The sequence below is a fragment of the Anolis carolinensis genome, chromosome 4 (assembly GCF_035594765.1).
Source record: "Anolis carolinensis isolate JA03-04 chromosome 4, rAnoCar3.1.pri, whole genome shotgun sequence".
NCBI classification, from domain to species: Eukaryota; Metazoa; Chordata; class Lepidosauria; order Squamata; family Dactyloidae; genus Anolis; species Anolis carolinensis.
Genome location: NC_085844.1, coordinates 1057072 through 1072129, shown reverse-complemented (window position 1 = coordinate 1072129; position 15058 = coordinate 1057072). Strand labels below are relative to the sequence as shown.

The 15058-nt window shown below is 44.2% G+C and overlaps 1 protein-coding gene across 4 annotated transcripts in view; it reads right to left on the bottom strand.

Annotated features, from left to right (window-relative positions):
• LOC103281522 (sphingomyelin phosphodiesterase 5) overlaps positions 1–15058 on the bottom strand; it is a 41674-nt gene that overhangs the window by 14139 nt on the left and 12477 nt on the right. For 2 of the 4 annotated variants that reach the window (XM_062979829.1, XM_062979832.1), the window contains exons 1-2: positions 10944–11188; positions 7748–7926 (exon numbers count right to left, since the gene is read on the bottom strand). The gene's annotated coding sequence lies outside the window, so the exon portion shown is untranslated. Of the gene's footprint in view, positions 1–7747; positions 7927–10943; positions 11189–15058 lie in introns of those variants that run through there. The other 2 variants (XM_062979831.1, XM_062979830.1) reach the window with 2 other exon arrangements.

The following is a 15058-nucleotide window of genomic DNA, read 5'->3' as shown; positions in this document are numbered from 1 at the left end:
GAGAGTTGGAAGAGACAACCATGGGCCATCTAGTTCTGTAGGGGACTGGCCTTGTTCGTCTCATGCATTCGGAGGGAAAGTAAAGGAGAGAATTCCAAGAGAGCAATAAAACAAACTACAATAAGGCAAACAGCCATACATACCCCAAAGGGCTGTACCATGGAAATGGCCGCCGCCACGCATGTCGCAGCAAACAGAGAATATATACCTTTGGCTTATCTAAAATTGACCAATGGCTGAGGATCTTCCTCACCTTCCACACGCATTTGACATAAGTGAGACCTGTGACCTCACTTGTTGATTTCAAGCTTACTTTTGGTCTTGGAACTTTCTGGAGAAAGGCACCAGCTCACAGGAAGGGAGGGAGGGGCATATGCAAAGGCAAAGCCACATAGGAAAAAGTTTACTATTTTCTGGCTTATGGTCCCTTCAGTTCAACCCCCTTCTGCCATGCAGGAAAAACACAATGGAAGCATCCCAGACAGATGGCCACCCAGCCTCTGTTTAAAACCCTTCAAAGCAGGCTCCTCCACCAGACTCCAAGGCAGAGATTTCCACTGTCAAACAGCTCTTCATACGGTCAGGAAGTTCTTCCTCATTTTCAGGGCAACAGTAAACAAACCTGCTCTTTCTTATGACATCCCTTCAGATATTTAAGCATGGCTCTCATGTTTCCCATTTGGCCTTCTCTTCTCCAAGCTGAACATGCCCAGTTCCCTCAGCTGCTCCTCAGAGAATGTAAGAGTTTCCAAACCTTTGAGCACTTTGCTTGGCCTTCTCTGGACACCTGCCAGCTGGTCAATATCCCTCTTGACTTGTTTTTGCCCAAAACTGGACATAGGGATATTATTATTCCAGGTGAGGCCTGGTCAGAGCAGAATACAACGGGATCATGACTTTCCTCAATCTCGACTCTATCCTCCTTTTGCTCTCGTGGCCAGTGTCCTTGCCCAGTAAATCGAGGGCAGCCTTTATCTCCCCTTTCCCTCCATGACTCCATCCACCTGCCTACCTTTGAGCCCTGGCTCTCCTTACTTGGGTGGACTTTGCCTCTGGCATCAAGGAAGCGGGTGATGGATTTGCTTTCATGACTCCGCATCAACAACTTGGCAGCCCTTGCTGCAGTTGTGCCTGGCTCCTCAAGACACACACAGAGACACACAAACTTGAGTTGCTACAGAAGAACCCATTTGGCTCTTCTCCAGCTCAGCAATGCAAAACGGCTGAAACATCTCATAGGCCTAGTGATTTGACCATTAGACTGTGACCCTGGAGACTAGGGTTTGAACCGTTGCTCAGGAAACTCATTGAACCTATACTGCCCCATATCCCAGGATCTGATCCCAAATTATCTTCTTATCATCACAGATTATCTGACATTGTAGACTCAGATAATCCAGTTCAAAGCAGATAATCTGGGATCAGATCAGTGTAGATCCAGCTTCAGTGTAGATCTGGCTCATGGAGTGTTCTTGTCAAGGACACTCCATGACCGGTGGCCTTAGGGCAGGCCTGGGCAAACTCTGGCTCTACAGGTGTTTTGGAATTCAACTCTCACAATTCCTAACAGCCAGTAGGGATGATGTAGTAGAGGATGCAGGAGGGCACATGTTTCAAACTCAAGGCCCGAAGACTGAATCCGTCCTTCCATGTCCTTCGATGTGGCCCTCCACTAGATGCTGGACTGCAACTCCTGCATTCTTCATCATTAGACCTCAGGACTAGAGCTGATGGGATACAGGAACATCTGGGAGACTGGGGTTGGGGTTTAGGTACAAGGTTTGATGTCTGACTTTAACCCTTTCTCAACCTCATAACCAAAAGTGCCATTGGTCTGCAATTCTCATTATCCCCAAATAATAAAAGTTGATGGGAGCTGTTATTCAGTAACATCTGGAGATTCAAACTGGGTATAAATCAAAGAGCACCGACCACCATGTAAAAGAAAGTGTAGTTGACCCTCTATCTCCATAGCTTCTCCATCCATGGATTCCACGGCCCTTTGAAGGCAACCATATGTAAGGCGGATGTGGCGCTGGATGGACACGAGTTTGACCGCCCTGCACAAAACAGGTAAAGAGTCAGCCCAGGAATATCTGGCGAATCTAAATGTCCAGGGCCAGATCAATTCTACCCCAAGGCACTAAAAGAAGTGGCAGAAGTGATTTCAGAACTCCTGGCGATCATCTTCGAGAATCCCTGGAGAACAGAAATCCCAGCAGACTGGAAGAAGGCCAAGGTTTTCCAGAAAGAGGGGAAAAAGAGGACCCAAACGATGATTGCCCGGTCAGCTTGACATCGATACCAGGAAAGATTCTGGAGCAGATCATTAAAGAGTCTGTAAGCACTTAGGAAGGAATGCCTTGCTCATTAAGAATCTAAACGGGTTTCTCAAAAACAAGTCACGCCAGACTAATCTCATGTCTCTTTCTTTTGTAGGTTATCTGAAGACAATGCAGTGGATGCGGCCTATCTTGATTTCAGGAAGGCCTTGTGAGAAGGTTCTTCACAATCATCCCAAAAAAGCAGATAGTAAACTACAAGGTGAATTGGGAATAGGTTAACCAGCTGCTTTTGTCTCATGGGTCCTCTTTGGTCCTTCTGGAGAAGGCGGGTCCTGTCTGAGAATTTCAGGGCTCTACCACATCTTTATCAATGACTTGGACAATGGACTAGCAGGCATGGCATTGGGAAGCATAGCTAATACCCAAGGAGAGGATCAGAATGCACAATGGCCTTCACAGATTAGAGAGAAGATTGGTCAAAACTAGCCAAATGAATCTCATGTGCCCCAAAAGTAGAAGGAAGGCAAAAGGGGGGGGGGGTCTGGAAGCCAGGCCAAATAATAATAATAATAATAATAATAATAATAATAATTATTATTATTATTATTATTATTATTATTATTATTATTATTGCCGTGCCAAAAGATCTCAGCCAGCATTTGGAAGCAATAGACATTAACAAAATTACAATCTGTCAACTGCAAAAGGCCACCTGACTGGGATCTGCACGCATCATCCGAAAATACATCACACAGTCCTAGACACTTAGGAAGTGTTCGACTTATGATTTTGTGAAACGAAATCCAGCATATCTATCTTGTTTGCTGTGTCATATAATAAAATAATAATTTTATTTTTGTATGCCGCCTCCCATCTCCCCAGGTGGGGACTTGGGGCAGCTCACAGGGGGAACAAGCCCAATATAGTCACATAAAATCATAAAATACAACAATTTAGACATAACAACACAAATTAAAACAAATTAAACAAGTCATAGTTAAAATTAAACATAGTTAAAATGTTAAACAACCATCCAAGGCATTAAAAATCCAATTTAGGATGACATCTGGGCGACAATCAAAACTGATTGTTACAAATGTCCTATTACAAATGGACATACATCAATAGACACAACACGTAGGGAAGATAAATATGAAATGCTCCCGGTGGGCAACTGGTTTCCCTTGTGGGAATAAGCCCACCAGCTGAAGAATGGGTTCAAATGGCAGGAAGTGAACATCAGGAAGAACTTCTTGACTGTAAGAAAAGCTGTTCAACAGTGGAACTCTCTGCTTGGACTCTGGTGATGGAGGCTCCTTCTTTGGGGGCTTTTCAAACAGAGGTTGGATGGGGTGCTTTGATGGTGCTTCTTCTGCCTGGCAGAATGAAGTGGGTGGACTGGATGGCCCTTGAGGTCTCTGATTCCATGAATCCTTCCTCTCACGTTCTGCAGCCATCAATGCAGGAGATGAATGTGCTGTGAGTGCGCTGAGCAGGCCGTGCTTCCTCGGCTGCATTGCCTTTGCAGTGTCTCCATCTCCGCCATGGCCTTCCTAGAGGCTTTCTTCTCACAGGAGGAAAAGAGTGTGTAGCTATCCTTGAAGAGGGAGCACCCAGAAGAGGCAATGAGCATGTCCCAAGGTCCAATGATTCAAAGATCGGGTCTCTTCCAGCAAATGAGCGCCAGCCTTGTTGGGCTTGAGCTGGGCCTGGGTTCCTCACACTTGGGCAAAAAGGACGGTGACCCATTTGGGCAGGAATGAGAGGCAGGATGCGAAGCCGTTGCCCCACGGTCCTGGGTTCTTGCATCACGGCGGCGATTAGTGCCTTCTTGATTACGGTCATTATGTTCTGGTGATTAAGGCGAAAGACAATGCTACCGTTTCCACGTGGATGCCAGAAGCAGCGGCAGCTGCCTCCAAACGGTTGCAGGAATCCAAGCGGCTCTCTTGGCCCGGCACCAGGAGGGTGTGGGAGGCAGGCTCCAGAGATGGTTTCCAGGAGCAATCCATAGGTGCTCCTTTAGAAGCCAGGACTGCAGGGGAGGAAGGGGAGGAACCCCAAAGCCAAGGCACCCAAAGAGACAGCCACCCAACCTATCCCACTTTTGGGATCTGTGGGGTTGAATCCCAACAGATCCCAATGTCCAACAGCCTACAGCTTTCTGCCCAGCAGCAAAGACAGAAGGACAGAAGAATTGCTCTGAAAGTCAGTCTGTCAAAGGGCCCTCTTGCCCTCAGGAAGCTCTTCCTGCTGGTTGTGAACCATCCTTCCATGTAATTAGAGTCCTTCCCGCCCTCATCTCCCACCTGGCTGCACTTCAGGTATTTCCAGAAGCCCCCCTTTCTTCTCTCTTTTCAGGCAAACAAGGGCCACTCTTGGCCTCCTCCAATCTATAGATATAGAAAATGTAATGTACATTTGTAGGACTGAGTAAACAACAAAACCACTGAACCAAATCACACCAAATTTGGCCACAATACACCAACACATCCAAGGTATGTCCTTCACTCAACCACCACCACCCCGCCCGCCCACAAAAAACAGATTGGCCTAGGTATAACACAGCCAGGCATTGAAGCTGCAAGGCTATTCAATAAAATTTAACCAGACCAAGAAAGGATTGGTAGAAGGTGGCCAGGCTTTGGAGCAGCGATACTACTCTGTACTATTGAAGCTGGCCAACTAAAGAGTCCCCTAGGTACCAAGCAGCCAGGCTTTGAAGCAGCCAGGCTATTCATCGCAATTCTAGCAGCCCAAAAAACCATTCCCCTAGAACGCAATTACCCAGCCCTCCAAGCAGTAAGCTTATTCCATTGCATTCTAACTCACCAAACAAGGATTCCCATAAGAAGAAAACGGCCAGGCTTTGAAGCTGCAAGGCTATTCACTGCTACTCCACCTGGCCAACAAAGGATTTCCATACACCACAGCAACGCGTGGCCGGGAACAACTAGTAAGGTAATAAAACAGGTGCTGCAATGGGGAAGAGATATAAACACCCCCCCCCCTCTTTAAAATTGACTCTGTTAACTAAAGAAAAATCTTACGATTACCTTCAAGACTGGGACTTGGGTATCATTTTATCACAACAAGGTGAGGGGTGAATGTCAACTGTAGGGTTTATGAGTTAGAAGAGGGTTACCAAAAGGAGAGATGCATTTAAAGCAGTGGTTCCCAACCTTTTTTTGATCAGGGACCACTCTCCAACATCAGTACCAAAAGGATTGTGAATCAGTTTTTGGTCATAGGGTTGCTGTGAGTTTTCCGGGCTGTGTGGCCATGTTCCAGAAACATTCTTTCCTGACGTTTCACCCATCTCTATGGCAGGCACCCTCAGAGGTTGTGAGGTCTGTTGGAAACTAGGCAAGAGGGGTTTATATATCTGGGGAATGATGTCCAGGGTGGGAGGAAGAAAGAACTCTGGTCTGTTGGAGGCAAGTGTGAGTGTTGTAATTAATCACCTTGATTAGCATTTAACAGCCTTGCAGTTTTTGATCAACTTTAGCTTTGGTATGGTTATTTGAGGAGCTGATTCAGGAAATTGCATTGTATAGACCACATCAGCTCTAGTTTCTGATACAGAACATAGGCCACGCAGTAGTCATCATCTGCTCGTCCACAGAAAAACATATTTAATAAGCCTCGCCACTATAAGAGGGTTTCGCGAGATCAGTCGCTCTCGTTATAACAGTGTAGTAACTGCGAGGCCGCGGACCATACTTTAGATCTTTCAGACCACTGGTGGTCCATGGACCACAGGTGGGGAACCACTGATTTAAAGGGAGTAGAACAGGCATGGGCAAACTTGGGCCCTCCCTCCATGTGTTTTGGACTTTAACTCCCACAACTCCTAACAACCTCAAGCCTTTTCCTTTTCCCCTTCAACCGCTTAAGCGGAAAAGAAAGGGAAAAGGAAGGGGCCTGGGGCTATTAGGAATGGTGGGAGTTGAAGTCCAAAACACCTGGAGGGAGGGCCAAGGTTGGCCCATGCCTGCTGTATACCTATGCAGTTGTGTATTTTGGATTTAGTTTTGTACTTTGTTGCAGAAGCTAGTAAGTTAACAGCATAGTTTTAGTATTACAGTAGAGTCTCGCTTATCCAACATAAACGGGGCAGCAGAATGTTGGATAAGCAAAAATGTTGGACAATAAGGAGGGATTAAGGAAAAGCCTATTAAATGTCAAATTACGTTATGATTTTACAAATTACCGTATATACTCGGGTATAAGCCGACCCAAATATAAGCCGAGGCACCTAATTTTACCACAAAAACTGGGAAAACTTATTGACTTGAGTATAAGACGGGGGTGGGGTGGGAAATGCAGCAGCTACAGGTCAAATTCAAAAATAAAAATAGATATTAATAAAATTGCATTATTTGAGGCATCAGTAGGTTAAATGTTTTTGAATATTTATATAAAATTGTAATTTAAGATAATAATAAGAATTTAATAAGATAAGACTGTCCAACTCTGAATACCTATATACTCAAGTATAAGCTGGCCAGGACCCTCACTCGAGTATAAGCCAAGGGGAGCTTTTTCAGCCCTAAAAAAGGGCTGAAAAACTAGGCTTATACTTGAGAATATACAGTAAGCCCAAAACATCATGTTTTACAACAAACTGAGAGAAAAAAGCAGCTCAATACACAATAACGTTATGTAGTAACGGGCTGTGGCACAGGCTAGAAAGCAAGCCAGCTGCAACTAATCAACATCACTCTGAGCAAGTGGTCATGAGTTCGAGGCCAGCCCGTGCCTGCGTCTTGTCTCTGTCTCTGTTCTATGTCATGGCATTGAATGTTTGCCTTTATGTGTGCAATGTGATCCACCCAGAGTCCCCTTCGGGGTGAGAAAGAAGGGCGGAATATAAATGCTGTAAATAAATAAATAAATAAATAAATAGTAATGACAGTATTTATGCATTTAGCACCAAAACTTCACAATGTTTTGAAAAATCAACTACAAAAATATTGATTACTAAAAGGCAAAGTGCCTTGGATAATACAGAATGTTGGATAAGTGAGACTCTATAATGTTTTAAACATTATGATTTTTATTATTATTATTGCTTTATTTTACTACAGTAGAGTCTCACTTACCCAAGCTAAACGGGCTGGCAGAACCTTGGATAAGCAAATATTTTGGATAATAAAGAGGGATTAAGGAAAAGCCTATTAAACATCAAATTAGGTTATGATTTTACAAATTAAGCACCAAAACATCATATTATACAGAAAAAGTAGCTCAATACGCAGTAATGTTATGTTGTAATTACTGTATTTACGAATTTAGCACCAAAATATCACGATTTTTGTAGTCAATGTTTTCAAGATAACATTGACTGCAAAAATGCATTGGATAATTCAGAACCTTGGATAAGCGAGTCTTGGATAAGTGAGACTCTACTGTATGTTTCTCCTGAATAACCATGAGTTTTAAAATGATATAAAATTTACCCTAAGCTGTGAAGCCTTCCAGGGCGCACAGGCTGCCCCACGGCCAGCCCCAGACCGCTTCTGTTTGCTGGAGACGGAGGGACAGCTCTGCAGAGGTCCTTGGCTGGGCCTGGCAAATGCCAGAGCAAAAGTTCACAGGCGGAATCAAGAGGGCAGAGGTGGGATGAAGAGAAACTGATCTAAGTAAAGAATAAACAAAGAGCTTTCTTAGGAGTGTGTCAGAAGCAAGAGGAAGAGAATCGCTGGCTCTCCGAGGTGAGATGGTAACGGAAGATATGGAGCCTGTATGCAGAACTGGTTTCCTGTTCAAATAAGAACACTCTGTAACACAATTTTTGTTCCTGGGTTAGCAATGTTGTTTCCTAGTTGGTTCTATCATAAAAACATGGGGAAAATGTATTAAACTGCATTTTTTCCCATAAATGTCATCCTCAAGTCTCAACCAATTCAACCTAGTTTGTGGCAGCCACAAAAATGAAGTTTATGGAGTAGAACAACTACTTTCAAAGTAAGGACCGCACAATTAAACAGGAAACAAGACTTTCAAACCAGGAACAGAAAAATGTTCAAAGTTTGTTTCAAAGGGTTGTATGTATTCCGGGCTGTATGGCCATGTTCCAGAAGTATTCCCTCCTGACATTTGCCCACATCTATGGCAGAGGTTGTGAGGCATGTCTCATAACCTCTGAGGATGCTGCCATAGATGTGGATGAAACGTCAGGAGATAATACTTCTGGAACATGGCCATACAGCCCGGAATACATACAACAACCCTGTGATCCTGGCCATGAAAGCCTTCGACAACACTTTGTTTCAAAGTTCAATTAGAGATGACATCTTTGAATTCAGGAACAAAATAAGGAGTAGAACTGTTGAGGAGAGTGGATGAAGGAGGAAGGATGCCCTCAAAGAGCCGACATCTGCTGGAGACCCCCACCCCCACTCACCTGCAAAGCCAGGTATTTTGGAAGAGACACCCACCCCCCCCCCCCCTCAGACTCCATCCACTAGACACAAACACAATCTCAAGAGCGATTCTTATCAGGAAAGATAGGCAACTCCAAGATCAGCGTAACAACGAGAACCCATCAGCCTGAGCCACAACCAAGGAAACACATTTCAAACAGAAAGATAGTGCCGTGCTACAAATGTTTGTCCACAACAACCCCTTGCCATCCGCACACCACCACACTCCATTCCACTCCAGAAAGAACGGTATGATGCCAGCTTTGGACAAAACTAATGTCCCAAGAAAAGAGAAGTTCGGTACAGAGAAGGTGATCCCAAACGAAGGCAAAGGTGGGCTTCCTGGAGAAAAACGTTCCATGGAAACAAGGGAGGGGGCTACAACTGTGTGCATCTCCAGCATGGACAAACTTCAGCCCTCCGGGTGTTTTGGATTTCAACTCCCACAATTCTTAACAATTATGGAAGTTGAAGTCCAAAACACCTGGAAGGCCAAAGTTTACCCACACTTGCTCTAGAGCACAGCAGGAGAAAGTCACCAGCAATTGGTTCCTTTGAAGTCTGTCTATCTATCTATCTATCTATCTATCTATCTATCTATCTATCTATCTATCTATCTAGCTCGTATCTATCTATCCATCCATTTAGACATACATCTGCTTATGTATGTCTACCTCTCAATCCATCTACTAATCCATCCATTTACAGTGTTCCCTCACTTATCATGAAGGTTACATTCCAGGACCACCTGCAATAAGTGAAAATCCACAAAGTAGGGGCACTATATTTATTTTAATATTTACACATTATTTTAGTAGTTATACGGTATTTTAAGTCTTTATCAACCAATCGTGTGTTGATAAATCGCCTCCTTCTCCTCCCGTTGCCGCTTGGGCTCCTTTTCTCTCCCTCCGGCTTCTCCTTCCTCCCTTCTTTAGGCTGTAAATTGTAATTTTTTATGATTTATAAAAACAGCAAAACAGCAAATCTGCGAAAAGTGAACTGCGAAGTAGTGAGGGGACACTGTATATATCTATCAACTTTCTTTCTATCCATCCATCTACCTATCTATCAACCAACCTATCTAGTAATCCATTCATCCATCCACTATCTATCTATCTATCTATCTATCTATCTATCTATCTATCTATCTCTCTATCCATTTTATCATCTATCTATCTATCTATCTATCTATCTATCTATCTATCTATCTATCTATCTATCTATCTGTTAATTCACCCATCTACCTACCTATCTATCCATCCAATCATCTATCTACATTTCTAGTCATCTATTCACCTATCTACCTATCAACCAACCTATCTAGTAATCCATTCATCCATCCACCTTCTATCTATCTATCTATCTATCTATCTATCTATCTATCTATCTATCTATCTATCTACGTATCTCTCTATCCATCTATCTATCTGTTAATCCACCCATCTACTACCTATCTATCCATCCATTCATCTACAGTAGAGTCTCACTTATCCAATATAAACAGGCTGGCAGAATGCTGGATAAGCGAATATGTTGGATAATAAGGAGGGAATAAGGCAAAGCCTATTAAACATCAAATTAGGTTATGATTTTACAAATTAAGCACCAAAACATCATGTTATACAACCAATTTGACAGAAAAAGTAGTTCAATACGCAGTAATGCTATGTAGTAATTACTGTATTTACGAATTTAGCACCAAAATATCATGATGTATTGAAAACACTGACTACAAAAATGCGTTGGATAATCCAGAACGTTGGATAAGCGAGTGTTGGATAAGTGAGACTCTACTGTATCTACATTTCTAGTCATCTATTCATCAACCTGTATCTATCTATCAACCTATCTATCTACTCACCATCCATTTATACTATAGAACAGGCAAGAGTGAACCTCAGCCCTACCGGCTGTTAGGAATTGTGGGAGTTGAAGTCCAAAACACCTGGAGGGGGCCCATGCCTGGGATCAAAGCAGAATACCTAGTCTGGCCCAGGTACAACCTGGCAGCCCAAGTCAGCCAAAAAGCTGTCACCGCAGGCTGCAAGCTGAGCCTGGCGCTTCCCCTGCCGTGAGCAGAGTCTACTCTTGATTTGTGTTCTCCCGAAGAAGCAGCCAAGCACACCTGAGGCCTCCCTGCTTGGCCTGTGGCCGTGCAGGACTCTCCTCTTCCCAGGTGCCCTGCAAGTGTACGCTTGACCCGCCCCATGGCTGCAAGAGCACTCACCTGTTGGGCCCCTGTGCAGGTGCTGCCAGGTCCTCCCCAGGTATAGTAGTCCTTCCAAAGGAGGGAGGGAGGGAGGGAGGAAGGAAGGAAGGGAAGCCCAGAGGGAGCTGAGGCAGAGGCGGTCAGTCGGTCATGTGCCGCCTCCTCTAAATAGCCGGGCTCCCAGTCATGCTGCCTGGGGATGCACCAGGGAGCTCTGGGAGGCAGGTGAGCTGGGCAGCCAACACACTGAGCGCCTCCTGACTCACACTGGAGCTTTATGCTCTCCTCCCAGGCTTCCTTTTGCTCCTTGGATGGATTACACATTAACTTCCGTGCGGCAGGAACACAGGCCGTGAGTCTGCCGCAGGCCACAAGCCCAGTCCCAGCCGCACAGGTGGAAAACAAACAGGAGGGCAGTCAGTCTGGAGGCAGAGCTGGCAGGGAGAGAAAGGAAGGAAGGAAGAAAGGAAGAAAGAAAGGGAGAGGCACACCCAGAGAGAAGGACTCAGGGTGGGTTGTTTCACCTGAATGGCTCCTCACCCTTCTCAGGTAGGAGCGACTGACCGACCTGCTGACTGACCTATTGACCGTCCTCCTGAAAGGCCAAGGGAAGGAGTGCAGACTCCCACAATTCCCAACAGCCTACCTATCAGATGATAGAAGAAATGTGACCACAGTCATATCTTAAATTACAGTTTGATGTAAAGATTCAAAAACATTTAAACTACTGATGCCGCAATTAATGTAGTTTTATTGGTATCTATTTTTATTTCTGAAATTTATCACTTTCGGCTTATACTGGAGTCAATGTTTTCCCAGTTTTTTTGTGGTAAAATTAGGTGCCTCAGCTTATATTCGGCTCGGCTTATACTCGAGTATATACAGTACTGTCCATGTATCTCACTGAGTCAGCATGGCGTAGCAGTTTAAGCTTTGGACTCTGGCTCCTGAGAGCAGGGTTCGGATGCCGCTCCGCCATGGAAAGCCCCTGGGTGGGGGGAATTGAGGGAGTCGCACATGGCAAAAGGAGCCGGGGGAGGGCAAAGGTGGTCCCTGTCTACCTTCAAGAAGGGGGAAAAGGACCATCCAAACAATTACTGTCCAGTCAACCTCACGTCAATAGCAGACAAGATTCTGGAAAAGATCATTAAGGAAGTGGTCTGCAAACACTTAGAAAAGAATGCGGTCACCGCTAATAGTCAACACGGATTGATCAAAAACAAGTCATGCCAGACTCATCTGATCTCTTTTTTCGACAGAGTTACGAGCTGGGTTGATGCCGGGAACGCCATGGGTGGAGCATATCTGGAATTCAGGAAGGCCTTCCTTCGACAAGGTCCTTCATGACCTTCTGGCAAGGAAACAAGTCCACTGTGGGCAAAGCAAAACTGCAGTTAGGTGGATCTGGAATTGCATAAGAGAACGAACCCAGAAGGTGCTTCTCCCCAATGCTTCCTCTTCCTCCTGGAAAGAAGTGGCGAGTGGAGAGCCATCAGCAGGGTTCTGTCCTGGGCCTGGTTCTGTTCAGGATCTTGATCAATGACTTTTTTTTCGTGTCAGGAGCAACCGGAGTTGCTTCTGGAGTGAGAGAATTGGCTGTCTGCAAGGACGTTGCCCAGGGGATGCCCGGATGTTTTTTGATGTTTTACCATCCTTCTGGGAGGCTTCTCTCATGTCCCCACATGGGGAGCTGGAGCTGATAGAGGGAGCTCATCCACACTCTCCCCAGGTGGGATTCGAACCTGGCAGCTTTCAGGTCAGCAACCCAACCTTCAAGTCACAAGGCTTTTATCCCCTAGGTCACCGGAGGCTCCATCAATGACTTAGATGAAGGGTTGGAAGGCAGGATCATCAAGTTTGCAGACGGGACCAAACTGGGAGGGATAGCCAAGACTCCAGAAGACAGGAGCAGAATCCAAAACGATTTTCACAGATTAGAGAGATGACTGGCCAGAACTAACAAATTGAAGTTCAGCAGGGACAAATACAAGAGACTCCACTGAAGCAGAAAACATGAAATGCAAAGACACAGAATGGGGGACGATGCCTGGCTCCACAGCAGGACGTGTAAAAAAGAGTCCTCATGGACAGGAAGGTGAACATGAGCCAACAATGCAATGTGGCGGCTAAAAAGGCCAATGGGATGTTGGCCTGAATCAATAGGAGTCTATGGCTGGATCCAGGGAAGTCCTGCTCCCACTCTCTTCTCTTCTGCCTTGGTCAGACCACTTTACCTGGAATCACACTATGTCCAATTCTAGGCACCACAACTGAAGGGAGATGTTGACGCTAAGCTGGAATGTGTCCAGAGGAAGAGGGTGACGAGAAGGATCAAGGGTCTGGAGAACAAAAATCCCTATAAGGAGCAGCTGAAAGAGATGGGCATGTTTAGCCTGCAGAAGAGAGAGAAGGCTGAGAGAGAAGAGACATGAGGAGGGACAGGGATTCAGATGTGAGGAGAAGTCCTAGGGAGGAGGGAGCAAGATTCCTTTCTGCTGCCCTGGAGACTAGGACGCAATGGAACAAAGGCTTCAAATGACAGGAAATGAGATTCCACCTGAACTTCCTGACTGTGAGAGAGCTGTCCAGCCGTGGAACTCTCTCTCTCTGCCCCAGAGAGAGTGTGGTAGAGGCTCCTTCTTTGGAGGCTTTGAAACAGAAGCTGGATGGCCATCTGTAAGGGGGGCTTTGAATACGATTTTCCTGCTTCTTGGCAGACTGGGCTTGGACTGGGTGGCCCACCAGGTCTCTTCCAACTCTAGGATTCTATGAGTGTGGTACCAGTGATAAAATAACACTTGGCTGTTTTTTTTTTTAAAGGCAACCCTTTCTGAATTTTTAAAAAACCTTTCATTACAGTTGAAACTAATATAAATCAGTCTGTGCAATATATAGGACATTAGAAACAGAAACCTTCAACAGCTCAAGCTGTAACCAAGGGTGTCCAAAGCTTTGTTGATCAGCAACAACTCAACACCCAGCTCTGGACAAGGTTAGATCTACATAAAGCAAAGCAAAACAATGCAACAGAATGCAAGAAATGGTTGCAACAATCCTGGTTATCTAAGGCCCTTTCTACACTGCCATATAAAATCCAGATTATCTGCTTTGAGCTGGGTTATATGGCAGTGCAGACTCAGATAATCCAGTTCAAAGCAAATAGAATAGAATAACTTTATTTGTCATTGTACTATTGCACAACATTTGTACTATTCCCCCACACACCACAAAACAACACACCCTCATCACCACTACCACACAGTCCTCAATGTCATATCAATGTGAAACCACTGAGTTCAACATAGCCACAGCTCTAGGATAATGTGGATTATCTGCTTTTGATAATGTCGATTATATGGCAGTGTAGAAGGGGCCTAATTTCAGCAGGAGCTACAGCACTTCACCACATAATAGTCGCATCCTACTTTTTTTCAGTTGAAAAATGGGTTTTCGCCTCTTGTTATTGTGTCATAGGTAATGTTCATGGCTGCAGAACAGTACTGTCACTTAAACCAATGAAGTGCTGCCGTGAATGACTTAAAAAGTGTGGTGCTCACCTCAAAAGAGGTTAATAAAAAGGGCGGTTTTAAAGAACCGTAATATCAAGCTTCACATAATGATTGCACCCCATATTTTGGCCAAAAAAAAGGCATTTTGGAACAAAATCTGTGGCAGTTATGCGGTTATGCCTGATGAAACTCCCTTATCTATGCAGTCGACAAAACTACAGGAGGAAAACAGTACGTGTGTGTGTATATATATATGTATATATATATATATATACATACACACATATATATATATATATAATATACTCGAGTATAAGCCTAGTTTTTCATCCCTTTTTTAGGCTGAAAAAACCCTCCTCGGCTTATACTCGGGTGAGGGTCCTGGTGGGCTTATATTCAGGTCGGTTTTTACTCAAGCATATATGGTATATTTATTGTTTTTCTCTATTATTATTGGTATTGTTACATTTATTATTTTACTCTATTAATTATTATTATTATTACATTTATTATTTTACTCTATTATTGTTGTTACTTTTACATTTATTTTACTCTATTTTTATTATTATTAATACAATTATTATTTTACTGCATTTATTATTATTATTACATTTATTATTTTAC